The 16,405-nt window shown below is 38.3% G+C and overlaps 1 long non-coding RNA gene across 1 annotated transcript; it reads left to right on the top strand.

Moving 5' to 3' along the window:
- The first annotated feature begins 10,774 nt into the window (after positions 1 to 10,774).
- On the top strand, positions 10,775 to 14,482 carry LOC136398082 (uncharacterized). The gene is made up of 3 exons (XR_010749982.1): positions 10,775 to 11,829; positions 12,277 to 12,363; positions 14,410 to 14,482. It is a non-coding gene; the product is annotated as an uncharacterized lncRNA (long non-coding RNA).
- Positions 14,483 to 16,405: the final 1,923 nt, after the last annotated feature.

Here is a 16,405-nt window from a genome sequence, read left to right as displayed (position 1 = left end):
TTCAGCAATATGTCCTTTATCAATATATCTTACTTAAGTTATCAATACTGCCTCACTGTCTCTCAAAGTTGATTCACCCATTTGCAAGGAGAATTTTCTTGTTTTCAGCTTTTCAATAAGTTGTTTTTCAATATCCTCACTCATTTTGTCTATTCTTCTGCTAACAGAATTGTTACTGAGTGGCATAGCTTTTACATCTTTGTCATCTTTTTCAAGAAGCGTTTTAAGAAATGCTGATATTGATGGTTTTATTAAATTCTCTCCTACAGTGTGATTTTCTCCAGTTTTAGCGATGAATAAAGAAATTTGATAACTAGCCTCAAGAACACGATTATTAGTGGAAGTATGAGCAGTAAATAGAGACTTTAGTGTTGTTCTTGTTTCAAAATTTTTCTTTAAAGTTTTAAAGTAACTCAAATCTGAATTTTTATGAGCACTATGTTTCGCCTTCAAATGCGCCTCAAGACGACCTTGTTTCTGTTGGTCAAGCTTTGCTGGCATAACAGACAAAAAGGAATCCGCTCATCGTGAACAGCGGGTATGAACCCAAATTTTAAATATTCCTCCGAATATTGACGAGTTCTTTTCTTGCTTGCACCACTCATTTTACTATGGGCTATAAGAATTAAAAATAAGATCAATTAAAAACTAATATTAAAATCTGTGTTAAAATATATTCAATGTGACATAGAGTAAACATATACTGAAAATTCATATTTATTTAAATGTATATAACACATTTACTACACTACCACCGCAAATCAAAAGGTATCTATATTTTTTCCACTTGACAAAATTTTCTGGAAAGTTATGCTTCTAAAATTAAAATTGTTGTGTATGCACTATTATAGCCCCAATAATATTTATAAAATATTAGTGCTTTCTAGCCCCGATGCAAGAAGTACTTAATAAAGAGTTTAATATTGATAAAAATAAAATCAAATACTTATGAATTATATCTATACAATATATATATGTATATTTATTAAATCAATGAGCTTTTACAACAGTTTTGACTGACACTTATTTCACCAACTGAATGATGTGAAACACTACAGAAGTTGCGATGGGCCAACTAGGTGAGAATAACTGCGTTGTTTAGCGAGTTTTTAAAACGTCCGGGGTTCCCTGTGGCAGACGGCACGCTCCGCGGTGAACCCGGGACGAAGTTTACTTGAAGATGCCAATCACCCAGTTAATATTTTGGTCTTGTCAAATGAAATTATACTTAATATAGAGGACTATTACCTTTCTGCAACCTGCAATCCCTAGCCACTCCCTAAACCACTAATTTGCATCTCCTCTCTATAAAAGATTGACTTCGCTTCTGAATCTCTTCAGACTGGGGTGAGCTCCGGACTTCAACAGTCGCAATAATGTTAATCTTCTAACTGGTGTGTTTTTTGTCTTTGACAGTTTGGTGCCATGACCCAGGATCACAACATCCCTCATATTCTAGTCTGCTCTAGCCATGTAATAAGGCTACTTGGAGCTTTGTGAGTTCTATTCCTGACTGGCAACTCAGGGATCTAAAGGTGAGTTCTGACCCTGGTCTTAACATTCTAGCCCCTTGTCTGTTGGTAGCATGGTAAGAATTTGATTTTTGAATACTTAAGTGATTTCTGGTACTGGATTTTTGTTTTTGTTTTTTTTACAGTCTGAACATTTGGTAATCTCTCTAACAGAATGAAATAGTTTATAGATATCTCTATTAGATAAAAGATGACAGAATATCAAGTTTGTTACTTTTCTTTCTTTATCTATTTTTCTCTATTATGGACTCAAGTCAATTAATAATTTGTATACACAGGGAAGACAAGAACTCTTTTAATATGAACAGTGAATTTTGTATTTCTGGATTTATGCCTGACCTATGGGCTGAAATGTCAGAATTGAAGCTGTAAGTGCTCTATGTCTGTATATATATTTATGTTCTTGGGTATGTAATATTCTTCTATCTTCAGGTGATATGACTACATTAGTTTAAAATTTTTCTAAGGAACACTACTCTGATTGACTCTCAGCTAAATAAGGCTTTATACAAATGTAATATTCCTAAAATGTCCAGATATCAAAGAAATTAAACTTCCAATACTTTTAATATGCTAAAAAATATTCTTATAGGCACTAACTTAAAAGTTCTAAGAGTTTGAGTTTACATAATGTAGGTAGACTTTGGCAAATGAGATTAATTTTATATTTTTTGTTTAATAAAAAACAGCTATATCTTTTGAGTTATCATCATTAGGTATAATTCATACATATTTTTATTCAACTTGGGCATGTCCTTTCTCAATTCATAAAGGTTTGCTGATTTAATAAGCTATCATCTTTAAGATTATAAAAAATATAAATTTGTATTTTATCAAATTAATTCACCGTTCTGACAAATTTTATTTTAAAATTATGTTTTATAGTACGTCAGCTTGATAGTTTCTAAAATGCTTTGGTAACTTAAAACCTTGGACTGATGTTAAACTGAGTTAATTCATTTGTCAGATACCTAGAACATATCTAAGTAAGATAAAATATTGAAGCATTAATTACTAAATATCATGGCAGTTTTTATACTTTTTGCTTTCTACTTTTATGTAATACAGAAAGGCTATATACTTGGGTCTGTTAAGGGACATGTTTATTTCTGCCACATTAAGAAGTTGTATTATAAGGGATATTTATAACTACAGAAAATTATGAGACATATACTAATAAGCTCTTCTAGTCTGCTATAAAATACTGATGGATGAAGATAGTTGACAATTTCCTACTGATAGAGTCTTTCTTTTTTTTTTAATTATTTAAATTTATTTATTCATTTTAGAGAAGAGAGAGAGAGAGAGAGAGAAGGGGAAGGGGCAGGAAGCATTAACTCCCATATGTGCCTTGACTGGGCAAGCCCAGGGTTTCGAACCGGTGACCTCAGCATTCCAGGTTGATCCTTTATCCACTGCGCCACCACAGGTCAGGCTAGAGTCTTTCTTCTTGACTGAACTTTAGTCAAGCTCTTATGAGCCCTCTTGTAGAATAGGCCTTGACCTTAGGCTGCTAAATTCAGTTTTAGGGAAGAATCTTAACCACCTACCCCAATCCAATCAAGTTCATCATTCCATACCTTGAATATCTTAGACTTTGGTCTTTAAAATCCTGTTAAACCATTTTAGCAAGAATCCCCACACCCTTTGATATTTAATCAAGTTCCTCTTAGTAGTTTTCCATCCACTGACCCTACTCTCTTCCCTGACATGACTAGCTGCCTGCCATATTGGAAGCTGAGCTCAGTTCATTTCTGAAGTCTCCTTTCCCTACTGCAGTAGCTCTGATAAGATCTGTCATGCCATTTCAATACATATCCAGTGCATAATTTTTTTAAAACCACTTCTGAGTTTTCTCTGTGCAATTGAAGTTACTGTCATTGTATAATTAAAATTGATACACGAGAATTAGATTCTAATAAGAGCCATAGTAGCAGAGAGAATAAACTTTGCTAGAATTTCATTTTCTGTTCATTCAAGTGACAATTTTTCCTTGTATTATTGGTTTCTTTCTTGTATTTTAAAAAATATGTTGATTAGAGAGAAAGAGAAAAATCTCAATTTGTTGTCCCACTTACTTATACATTCATTGGTTGATTCTTATAAGTGTCCTGCCTGGGATTGAACCAGCAAACTCGGCATTTTGAGACGATGCTCAAACCAACTGAGTTACCCAGCCAGGGTGAATTACTGGTTTCTTAATAAGAGCTTGTGAAAGATTTTTCTTTACTTTTTGAGCAATCTCCCTAGAAGACAACTATTTAGGGTTTTATCAGAATACTTCCCTACATTTTGCATTGACTTTATCATATACTTGACAATTTAAGAACACAGTCTTTCACTTAAAAGAACTGAAGTTCTTTATAATCATGTTCCCACCTATGTCTACTTTTTAAAACAAAAATTGTATTATTTTGGTTAAATAGATAATCAAATATTGTTTATCAGTAACCCATGATGCTATTGAGTCAAGTGTTCAAACTTCTTGACAACTTTTTATATTTTCGTTTCAAAAATCAAATCCTAAAAGATATCGCTTGTATTGTCAAGAAAAACAATGTAAATTTACACTTGAATAATGGAAGACATCATTAAGCAAGTATTTTCCAACAGGAAGATGCCCAAATTCTAGGCCAGAGAAGTTTCAGACAAGGTGTAGGCAAGGCCAGAGAAGTTTCAGACAAGGTGTAGGCAAACAAAACTTTTTTTTTTTTTTTTACAGAGACAGAGAGAGTCAGAGAGGATAGATAGGGACAGACAGACAGGAACAGAGAGGGATGAGAAGCATCAATCATTAGTTTTCCGTGGTGACACCTTTGTTGTTCATTGATTGCTTTCTCATATGTGCCTTGACCTGGGGTAGGTGCCTATGGAAAGTGGAAGAGAGAAGCAATGTTGAATCTGGTGTGTGGGAGGAGCCCTTACACTTGCACTGTATCAAATATTGTACGAAAAGAAAAGCTGAGGCAGCAAACTTGGTGTGTAGGCATGTGGAGTTGAGATTCTGGGTCTGACCTGGAACAAACAAGCTCAAGTGTAGGAAGTTCACATAGAGCTGAGGACCCAGTGTCCTAAGTAAAGCCACCTATGGTTGTGTTCAGTGCAAAGTTTAATCAGCTTTGTCAGTCCCTCCTTTTGTTTAAGGCAGGCACAGAGAAACTGTCCTTGAACAACACAAGGATAAGAAATATTTCAAACAAGGGATGGCTTGAGTGAAGCAGTTCTCGGGGTCACCATTTTCTCAGTGATGTCCCTAAAGGACTGGATGAACCCCTTGTTTTGTGTGTTGGCAAAGGCCAGTCATTTTAGTGTCCTTTAAATCAGGCAACTTAGACGTGGAATCCCTAAAATAAAAAAGAGAAATATTAATAAAAACAAGAGTAACAAAGTAAAGCACCAGAGGTTGAAGCCAAAGGATATCTATCTAGTTGAGTAAATTTCAAGAGCAGGATGGATGAAGCTGTTTAATTACAAAACACAGTTTTTAAAATCACTTTCTGTTCTTAATTATGTTGCCCAGCATCTAAGTTACTTCTCTTACGAGGGTACAGGTAACTTGAGCATTTCCCCAGACTTGCTTAGCGACTGAGACAGCAGCTTATCGAGGGAGAAATCAGCTCCTGTATGGTCTTCTGCAGCAATGAGTCCTTCTAGGTTTTTAACAAGTTGTCAGGCTTTAGTCTGTAGTGTTTTCTAAAATCCTAGGTGAAAAGATCAATTTCAAAAAAAAAAAAAAGAAAAGTCTAGAGTCCTAACTAGGATTTGGGCAGTTAGGTTTTAGATCTCAGTGACTTAAACTCCAGGGGAAGGGAGAAAAGCTAAACGGGTTATTTGAAGGTTGTAGCCAGATATTGAAGGAGTCTGGAAGAACTGAAAATCTGGTAAAGGCTGACAATCTGTGCAGAATTGTGAGAGGATCCAGTTCAGCCCAGATCTTTCCACAGTGAAAAAAAAATTTTGTTACTAGATAAGACAAACTTTGTGCATGGACCAGCCAACTGCAATTTACAGAGAGGTGCAAACGAGCTCAGACTCAAAGACAATGAGTAGGATCAGAATCTGATCATCCACAAGAGTGTGCTTTAGTTCCCCATTGAAACACACAGTTTCTCTCTACCATCTCTCTTCCCCTTTTGGTCAAAGACAATCTCAAAGAGAGATTATTCTTGATCACAAAATAAGGCTGGTCTCAGGACATGTGGCCTGGTCATTTGCATAGATGCACCAAGAATGACAGTTTAACATATAGGTCTGAGGTTCCCTTTGCTGGGAGTTTTCATAAAGAATCTCGGATTGGACATTCCAAGCCTCCCAAGGATAGGAAGCCAAGCCAAGAATTCACCGTCACCTTTCATCTGCAGTACCCAATGCTTTGGTGGGAATTCCTCTGTTCCTGAGGTCCCCAAGATAGCCTAAGATTCCTGAGCCTGCCAGGAAGTGACCTTCCTCACTGACCTGTAAGGCTGGGAACCCTCTGAAGCCACTTACCAGCCCCGTCTTCCCAAGAGAGACTTTGCAAGCACTGACCCCACCCAGTCATCCTTTGTTCCTAGAAGCATCTGCTCAGATCTGATTAAATGAGCAGCGTTCTCAACTGTGACGTGATAGGCAAAGCCTTGGTTGCATCACCAATGTTTCCGATTATGTCCCTTTAACAAGGTGGACACACTCTTGTTGAATCTATGCAAATAACTCTTGCCATGCAAATAAGAAGACTCAGTAAGAGTTTCAGAACTGTGGAAAGGCAAGTCAGGGTAGACCAGATAACTGTTTCATTTCTGTTTACAAGAACGCAGTCTACTAAGTTGTTCTGAGTGATAGGTAGCTGATAGAAAGGGGTTTCTTGTATCCAGAAAATAGAACATTAATGCATCAGCACTATTCCGGACAGAGCCCATATCCATCCATCCTCAGTTCATTCTGTCCTAGACAATCAACTCTGTCTCACTCTATCTTGGATTAGCAGTCTTGTAAATCCACCTCCTTCTCAACTAAAGTTCTGGAATTCCTGATTTAGTCCACCAATAACCAAAGGTATTTAAGCAATGCCCTTGGAAGCCTGTGCGCAGGAGTACCTGGCACTGTGGCCCTTTTCCATGGGTCTCTGAGACCAGCCTTTTTGATTGAAGACAAAGAGCTTGGGTTGGTAGCTGATCTGTAAGTGCTCTTTGCGAAACCTCAGAGTAAAACACAAGACTATCTGTAGATAAGAAAAGGCTTAAAATGATCACAGCTAACATATATTTGGTACTTTTCAAAACTGAAAGGTTTAATGACCGTCTACTATATGTATGAAACAATTGATAAGAAAATCCGCTTATGCAACAAGTCAGTCCAAAAAGTTTTGAACAGAATATGTATAAACTTGGTGATAAACCTTATTTTAAAAGAAGTGTGGGTATTATATCCAATTTTTCAAAGTGGAGAAACATATTCTTTATAGGGAAAATAACATCAACTGTAATAATTCTCAAACATAATATTTCACAAGTCTATCAAGCATATAGTTAGAATAAAGCAATAATGTATCTAAACTAGAAAACAAAAAGATTCAGGAAGCCTGAATAAGTTTAAGAAAAATATATTTGATTAGAATAAAAACGTATTTTTGTACGATTGGTAACTCAGAAGATGTAAATGTAGTTATTAAACCAAAATCAAACTCATTTGCCAAAGATTCACTTACTTATATTATGTGAGCTTGAATTTTTAAAATATTTTGGTAAGTTTATGTAAAAATACTTTCCCCTCACATTGTGTATATTAGAAATTTAATTTCCTTATTTTCTGAAAATTTCAGGAACATTTCAAATACAGCCTCTTATTTATCTCCTAGCCAACACAAAAGGAGCATTTTAAAGGGATTTGAAAGTGTATTTGTAGGGAGGAAAATATTACATATGTATTATACACATATGTATACATACATACATACATATACACACAGAAGGACACAGATAGAACTCTCATAGCTTTAATTTTTAATTTAAAAATGTTAGCTATGGTTCAGTCATAAACCCCAAAATACAAAACTCACTGGCTCATATAAAAGCACTTACTCTCATGCTTGCCTTGCTTTTACAGTTTTACAAATGTTATATTCCTAGCTGATGGGGCAAAATGAAATAACTTGTTCAGTATGAGGACTAAAGCATCTTTACCAGGATTTACGGAAGACACCTTTAAGATGTCCCTATCCATGATGTTTAATCCTACAGAGACAGTGAACCAAATTTTGCGAGAGAGACGAGGAGAGACCAAGAAGCCATCTGGTGTCTCCAAAATCTATTGAGTGGAAACATTACCTAGCCTGTGTTCTGTTAGCTTTTTTAACTCCAGGCTCTCGCTCTTTTTTTCTCTGAGCTCCCGCAGAGCCTCAGGAGTGTTAGAGGGACTTAAATCTCCAGTGACTACAGGAGGTTGAGAGATTGAAGTGAGCAAGAAAAGGCCTGACAAGGGTAGACAGAGAAGGGGGGGATGTAGAGATGGTGAAGGGGGAGGTCAAAGGATTCAAGGAGCTTAAGGGTGGAAAGAAGGAGAAAAGAGAAGTTGGGAGGGTGAGTAACGAGAAGAGACAGTTCTTAGAAGTTGAGGAAGGGAGATGGTCTTTGAGAGAAACAATTGTATCTGAAACATTATTTCTGAAATAATTGTCTTCTGAAACATTTTTCTTCTGAAACATTTTTCTTTGTAACAAACAATAAAATCAGTTCACTGTTTGGATGAGATCTTGGAATCAGGGGACTCAGAGACCAGCTCAGCATGAGCCTACATGGACTAAATTTCAGGAGAGGGACAGAGCAGAGACTGAGTTCCTCAAAGAGGCCACTGATTTTAAGTGGTTGCTAGTAAAATTTTGTCATGTTGAAGAAATTGGGTGGAATTAGTACCATAATGATGTAGGACATACCCCACCATGAAAAGATACGAGGGGCAATGATTAGATTGACAATTCCCCAGGATAATGAAAGAACACTGTTGGTACTAAGACCTTTGACTTCAGCCCAGGTATTATTTCCAGGGAAAGAGCCAGGGGCTTTCACTACACTAAAAAATGGCAGAATGAGAAGGCAGAGAAGTAGAAGCAAAAAGAGAAAATGAAGGAAAAATAAAGTCAAGTCTACTATGCTACAACAGACAAACATTTGGAACACGGGGTTAGGAGTAATCACTTACCACAGTGGATCCTGTGTTGCCCAGCCAGGAAAGAACATGAAGTCCAATAAAATAGCCTTAATGCTTGGGGGGGGAAAGCCGGGTTGATGGACAGTCAACACTCCATCAGAGTCATGGCATCATTACTGTCAAAGAAAAAAATGCAGTTGAGACGTTAGTATGAAAGACTTCATTAAGAAGATATTGCAATAGGAGCAAGGGAGTTTTATAATCAAAAGACACCCAGAGACTAAGCCAGAAATGTGTCAGGGAGGAGATGGGTGGGCAAAGTTCTTAAATGCAAAAATGGCGGTAGAATGTGGGAAGGGGTTGGTACTGAACCTGGTGGTGGGAGGGGGTTTTTGGAACTTAACTAGCTTTATCATATATTATACTAACGGGAAAGTCAAGACAGGAAATGCTAGTTTGTGGTTAGGTACATGAGCCCGATTTGTACCTAAGACGAAGAAAACAAGTTAAAATACAGGAAGTTCTCATAGATTTGAGGGCCTTGTGGGCTTAAATTTATGTCAAGTTCAAAGTTTGATTAGCCTCGTCAGCACCTAAAATTGTCTTTGTGGTTTGCCAGAGGGTCCCTGGAAATTTACCAAGATTTGTAAAAAGAGGAGTTTTAGGAATGGGGATATTTGATGTTACTGATGAATTGCATTAGAAATATTATCAAATCAGAAATGCTTAGACTTTCCTATGTTAAATTTGTATGGGTAAAATGTTGTTCACATAAACATTTAAACACTTGTCTTCTGTATGAGAAGATTCTAGAGAACTGTCAATGTGTTTGCTGTCCATGATTTGTTTTTATTCACCTGAGTACTGGTGTTGCTTTGCCTATAAGCAAAAGCACTATAGTGTTATTAGTTACAATTTAGTTTTTTTTGAAACATTAACTTGGTTGTAACTTTTTTAACTTGAATGTGGTATACTGCAGGGAAGTAGTTTTCTACTGGAAATTCACAACATTTATGTGTGCAGTTTTATTAATCTATTGATGCTTAAAACCAATTCCAGATGATACCAAATTGATTAAGTTGGCACTCTTGAAATATTCTTGCTATAGTCTAACAATGTGGAAGGTATCTAGTGTCTCAGGATTTTTATATATCATACCTAAAAAGGTTTCTTCTGTGAAGACTTATGTTCTTCCACTTCCATAAACTAGATGTACTATCTACATTTTAAAAAGTAGACAAATATGTATGTTTATAGATATTTTATATAAAATTGTTTCAGATTGACTTTGTTTTGCATGCTATGGAAACAACTAGATATTCCTGTTAATTGCATTATTCTTGTAACAAACTCTCTTTAGAGTATTCCTCTTTGAAAAATATCAGTATAAGTACACAATAGCCTTTTTTAGTATTTTGACATCTACATATAGTTTTGTTTGTGTGTTTGTTTTACTCCTGATGCTTCCATGAAATCACTTGAAATAGGTTACAGGGCCGCAGGTTCTATCTTTAAAAAAGAAACACCATCTCAGGGCCTGGTGGAAAAGGACTATGCTAGGTACTTTTGGGTACAGGCTTCTGATGGCATCGCTTAAACAACAATAAAATCATACCAACGGACCACGTCAAGAATTCTGAACTTCTACTGAAAAGCGGATGTGTTCATGTGACTACTGACCCAAGCTCAAATGGAAGAAGAATTGATTCACATAAGACTGAATGAAATGAATGATCTGGATGGATATGGGCTCTGTCTGGAATAGTGCTGATGCATTAATGTTATATTTTCTGGATACAAGAAACCGCTTTCTATCAGCTACCTATCACTTAGAACAACTTAGTAGACTGCGTTCTTGTAAACAGAAATGAAACAGTTATCTGGTCTACCCTGACTTGCCTTTCCACAGTTCTGAAACTCTTACTGAGTCTTCTTATTTGCATGGCAAGAGTTATTTGCATAGATTCAACAAGAGTGTGTCCACCTTGTTAAAGGGACATAATCGGAAACATTGGTGATGCAACCAAGACTGCCTATCACGTCACAGTTGAGAACGCTGCTCATTTAATCAGATCTGAGCAGATGCTTCTAGGAACAAAGGATGACTGGGTGGGGTCAGTGCTTGCAAAGTCTCTCTTGGGAAGACGGGGCTGGTAAGTGGCTTCAGAGGGTTCCCAGCCTTACAGGTCAGTGAGGAAGGTCACTTCCTGGCAGGCTCAGGAATCTTAGGCTATCTTGGGGACCTCAGGAACAGAGGAATTCCCACCAAAGCATTGGGTACTGCAGATGAAAGGTGACGGTGAATTCTTGGCTTGGCTTCCTATCCTTGGGAGGCTTGGAATGTCCAATCCGAGATTCTTTATGAAAACTCCCAGCAAAGCAAACCTCAGACCTATGTGTTAAACTGTCATTCTTGGTGCATCTATGCAAATGACCAGGCCACATGTCCTGAGACCAGCCTTATTTTGTGATCAAGAATAATCTCTCTTTGAGATTGTCTTTGACCAAAAGGGGAAGAGAGATGGTAGAGAGAAACTGTGTGTTTCAATGGGGAACTATAGCACACTCTTGTGGATGATCAGATTCTGATCCTACTCATTGTCTTTGAGTCTGAGCTCGTTTGCACCTCTCTGTAAATTGCAGTTGGCTGGTCCATGCACAAACTTTGTCTTATCTAGTAACAAAATTTTCTTTTTCACTGTGGAAAGATCTTCTTGGTATCAAACTGTATTCTCTCATAATTCTTGCATGGATTGTCAGCCTTTACCAGATTTTCAGTTCTTCCAGACTCTGTCAATATCTGGCTAGAAGCTAACCTTAGTCTCCAAACTAAGCGTTCCAATTATTCTCCCTTCTTTTGGACTTGGAGTCAACTGAGAACTAAACTGTGACTTCCAGATCCTTTTTGAGACTCTGAGGTTGTCTTGTAGCTGATTATTGACCCCAGGAACTAAGTAGTCATTGCAAGATCAAGTCTGAGAACTTGTAGGACTCACCATTCCAGAGGACCGTTCATAGTACAGCTTTTGTCTTGGATAAGTTGCTGTGTGGACTACTGCACAAGTCTGGCGAAATTCTCAGGTCACCCATGCCCTGACTGGAGAAGTCACCAATGCTCTGGACAACATCAGCAATGCAGTCAACATCAAAACTTCCAAATACTCAGTGAGAGGTAAGAGATTAAATATTTAAAAGGGCAATAGCAAAACCATATATAAAAATAAAACTGACACACATCCTCTATAGCAACTCATGTAAGAGTCCAACCACAACTTCTTCAACATGAGCCCCAAATCAGGGTCTGCTCATTAACTGCCAGTATCCATAAATTTGGCCCCTACTTCTAACTTAGGACTGACTATAGAAACCCAAATATGCACTCCTAACAAATTATACAGGACGGCCCACATTCAGGTAGCCTACCTCCAGGATCTGCATGCCAATAGCCTCCAAGTAGAGCACACCTGAAGCCTTCCCTTCTCACAAGAGCTTTCCCACTACACACACATCTGAGCTTCTGCCATATTCAAGCGATGGTGGTGACTCTCTTGTTATAGCAAGCTCCGAATAAATAGGATTCGCTTGTTTTCTTTTGAGTGATCTTCATTTATTTCCATAGTTTTCTTGGAGGTTCCACCGCAATACAGTTTGCACGGACCCTTGTGCATGGACCCTCCTCGCCTCCAGTCAAGTCCACAACGATGTGGTAAGTCAGCACCAGCTCTGCCCTCCCTTCTTTTTGGTGTTGTGTGACTTGTTTATTTCTTCTTGGTTTGGCACCCAGGTTTTGTTATCAGTTCCCACTTGTTTGACCTCCTTAGTGGAATCAAGCAATTCTTTTCATCCCTTTCTGCTGCACTGCTGTTACCATTTCGTGGTGTGCTGTCTTAAAATAGGGAGCATCGTTGCATAGAACACAGGCATACACTCTATAAGCCTGTTGTTCAAGCAGTCTACAGACCAGTGACTTGGCAGTTTTTACCAGGACTGCCCATTGGGACAAACCTTGCTCCAACTCACCAATAAAACTGGATGAGGTTCTTCTTCTGTCTCCAGTTTCAGTCTTCAGAGCTTTATTTTTTGATTCAGAGAGGACAGTCTCTCTGGTGTCCCACCAGCTGGGGGTGCTGATTGTCAGGTCTGTGTTGGGAGGCAGCCAGCCATCAGTTTAGGGACCTGACATACGAGATGCATGAGCATTTTCTTTCTACAAACCATTGCCAGCTCTCATGGGTCCATCTCAGTCTACATCGTCTTTTGCAGGGAAAGTGTTGCTTTTTATACTTACTCTCATTACAGCCCTAATTCCTTTATCTGTCTTTCCAAATGACATAATTTTCCCAAGCATGATGTAGGGCTTCAGTGGGTACCCTGGGGGACATTTGACTTGAACAAAATTGTTCACTTGAAAGTTTCCTTAGGAAAGAAAGGGAATAAGATTTCTCAGTCCAAATGGGCAGTATTTTTTTTTTTATGAGTATTCAGAGGCCTCCACTAGAAGAATCTTTGGCCAAAGCCACAAGCATTTTGACAAACTTTAGTAGCAACAAAGTAGACTAACTTACCTAGCAAACTTCTTTGCCCTCCAGTTGCTTGCCTACATCCTGCTCTCTCTCCTCCCTCTTATTCTTCAGCTCTGATCACTTTTCTTCGACAGCCTCTCCTTCCTCTTCCCCTTGTACAGACCTTTAACCTCTTCCCAACGATTCCCAACCCCCTGAAGCCAGCTGCCTCACAAAAGTCATCCTTCTCATGTGCTAGGTAAGCAGGAAGGAGTAGAATTAAACCTGGACTCAAGCTGAATTAAAAGCTGTAAAGATTTCTTGCCACCTAGCTAAGACCAGCAAACATTCATAACAGAATTTAGAATTCTTTGGGGCACATCTGACCCAGAGTTACTTGATCTGCATCTCCTTGTGCACATGTTGGTCAGAGCCTCAGAGGCCAAATTCTGTTGGCAAAGGCTGACTGGACCGACCCAGAGAGGGACCTACTAGATCCTTCTTTTCACAATACGCTTGAGGGTGCAAAGGTGCTTGAAAATTAAGGCAAAGAATTCTAACAGTCATACTTGAAACATGTTGAATAAAAATTGATTGGACCATAATTAAATCATGCAACATACAAACAGTACAGACGAAACTGTAGGAGAATTTTAGGACAAAATAGAACATATCTTCTAAACACATCTGGGAACGAAGGAGAACGCTGATGTAACGGCAGACCCTCTGCCTCATTTTGTCAATGGAGATAAACTGGATAATGGGCACCCAATTCAAAGAAAGAAATTAGAATGGAAAATAACCCCTGCATCTGAACTAAAACAACCTGGTATAACTTATTGAAATGGATTTAGAATAAAAATGAGGCAAGGCACCACATACACTTGTGGCGCTCATGATCAAACAGCTAAGTAAGCCACTTCCCAAACACCACCTATTGATAAGGATGCCTGTAGCTACTGTAAAAAAGAGGGGACACAGAGGGACAAAATTTGTTCCACTTTATCAAAGAGAAACCAAGACAAAAAAATAATAAATCCCTCAATCCAGAAGAGTGAGTGTGCTCTGAGGAGGAAAATGCATCTATGCATTTGGGGATCCTACTGCAACATTAGACACCACCCTACTGCATGGTGACATGGCAAAATATGACAAGGGACTCTTGTTTGATACCCAGTTCTTTTGCCAATGGGTTTAGGGTACCTCTCCAAGACATTTTCCTAAAGCATCTCTTTGTGATCTTCAAACAGGCTATTTCATTTACTGGAAGAGACATCGTAGGAAAACTGCTGCTCTGGACCTCAATGGAAAGGACTTCATCAGGTACTGTTCACAACAAATACAGCAGTGATATATCAGAGTCATTGCTTGGGTTCAGGTTTAACAACCAAAGAAGTAATTCAGACTTCCACATAATTGGAAGGCTACTCCAATCGGGAAGTTCAAATTGAGGACACTCAGAGCTCTCATAGATACAGCTGATCTTTGGAACAAGAAGTCTGTAGACAATGGACAGCTTCTGCCCTAGATGTTGGAGTAGGACTTCTGTTTAAGTCCTGTATTATTTTTTACTCTCTCATCATTCTTCTTCTCATTTTCTGTAGACCCTTGGTTGTTAACTATATTTAATAACAACTTTTCTTTCTTTTTTTCCTTCTCATATAATTGTTAGGTCAGAGCATACTCATTTTAATGCCATTCTTAAATTTCTCTTAACAGTAGCCACTGCCCTCAGTCTCCCTGAAGCAGGATATGCCATCCATCACTAGACCCCATTATAAAACCTCAGGGCAATTCCAGTCTCATCAGATGAGACCAGAAGGAAGTATAACTGATGGCATTTCTACTTGCCCCTATATGGAAAATGGTATTAAACAAATCAGCTGGTAAATTATTTTTCCAGAGTCCATTTCTCCAATTATTAAAATCTATTGATCATACCCTATGTAGTTCTAAATTATATTTCCACAAGCATTTTAGGGCAATGGGCCAAATACTTGCCATCTGGAGAGACTAATAGAGATCCAAATACGCAATCAAACTGATATAAGGCCTCCGTTCTGACCTCATCTCATGTTTGCCTCCTTTCCCCCCTAGATCTTTACATGGCCCTACTGAGCACTACTTTGTGACCCAAATGCCTGGTTCTGTTTGCTTCAGAGTCTGCTGAATGTAAGTGATGATGGCTGACACCCTCGCTGTATAGCCAACTATAAATAAATAGTCTTTGCTCATTATGTGGGTGGTCTTCACATCTTTTTACAGCAGTGTTTAATTAAGTGAGAGCAGGGGAGGCAGAGACAGACTTCCACACGTGCCCTGACCAGGATTCACCTGAGAAGCCCCCTATGGGGTGATGCTCTGCCCATCTGGGGCACTGCTCTGTTGCTCAGCAACCAAGCTAATTTTAGCACCTAAGGCAGAGGCCATGGAGCCATCCACAGTGCCCTAGGCCAACTTTCTCAAGCCAATCAAACCATGGTTGTGGGAGGGGAGAGAGAGAGAGAGAGAGAAAGGAGGGGGAAGGGTGGAGAAACAGATGGTCACTTTTCTTGTGTGCCCTGACTAGGATTTGAACCCGAGACATCCACACACTGGGCCAGTGTTCTGCCACTGAGCCAATCGGCCAGGGCATGACTCAAACTGTGATATTAATATGTCTTTTTTTCATTTTAGGCATCCTGTTCAAGATACTCAGACTTCAAAATTCTGAAACAGTGGACCTGTACTATAACCTTTCAACAAATGATTCAACTTATATTACAGAAATAATACCAATAAGAGTCCTAGAAAGACTATTAATTAGATTCTGCTTCATTTCAATCAGAAGTTTTATACTTGTCTGTTAGTTGTATAGGGACCCATTATATTAATTAATATTGAGCAGAAGGAAGAGCTGACAATGTTGAACTTTTTACCTAACCTCTGTGTTCCTGTATAATAGTGATGCTTAGAAATATCCTGTACTTAGGCCTGGGAAGGATGGGGGTGGGCAGGGGATGGGAGGGATAGCAATCATATATATATATATTTGAAGTGATAGAAATGTTCTAAAATTGAGTGTGGTGATGCTTTCAAATTTGTGAATATAATAAAAATCTTGTATCATACATTTAAATGAGTGCATTGTATGGTATATGAATTGGATCTCAATAAAACTGTTAAAAAGAACAACAACAACAAACAACTGACTCACGATTGCAGATGTTTAGTTCTTTGGAAGCCTGTTTCCTGAACATAAGAAGT

This window comes from Saccopteryx leptura, chromosome 3 (genome assembly GCF_036850995.1).
Source record: "Saccopteryx leptura isolate mSacLep1 chromosome 3, mSacLep1_pri_phased_curated, whole genome shotgun sequence".
NCBI classification, from domain to species: Eukaryota; Metazoa; Chordata; class Mammalia; order Chiroptera; family Emballonuridae; genus Saccopteryx; species Saccopteryx leptura.
This window is presented reverse-complemented; position numbering and strand designations above follow the sequence as displayed.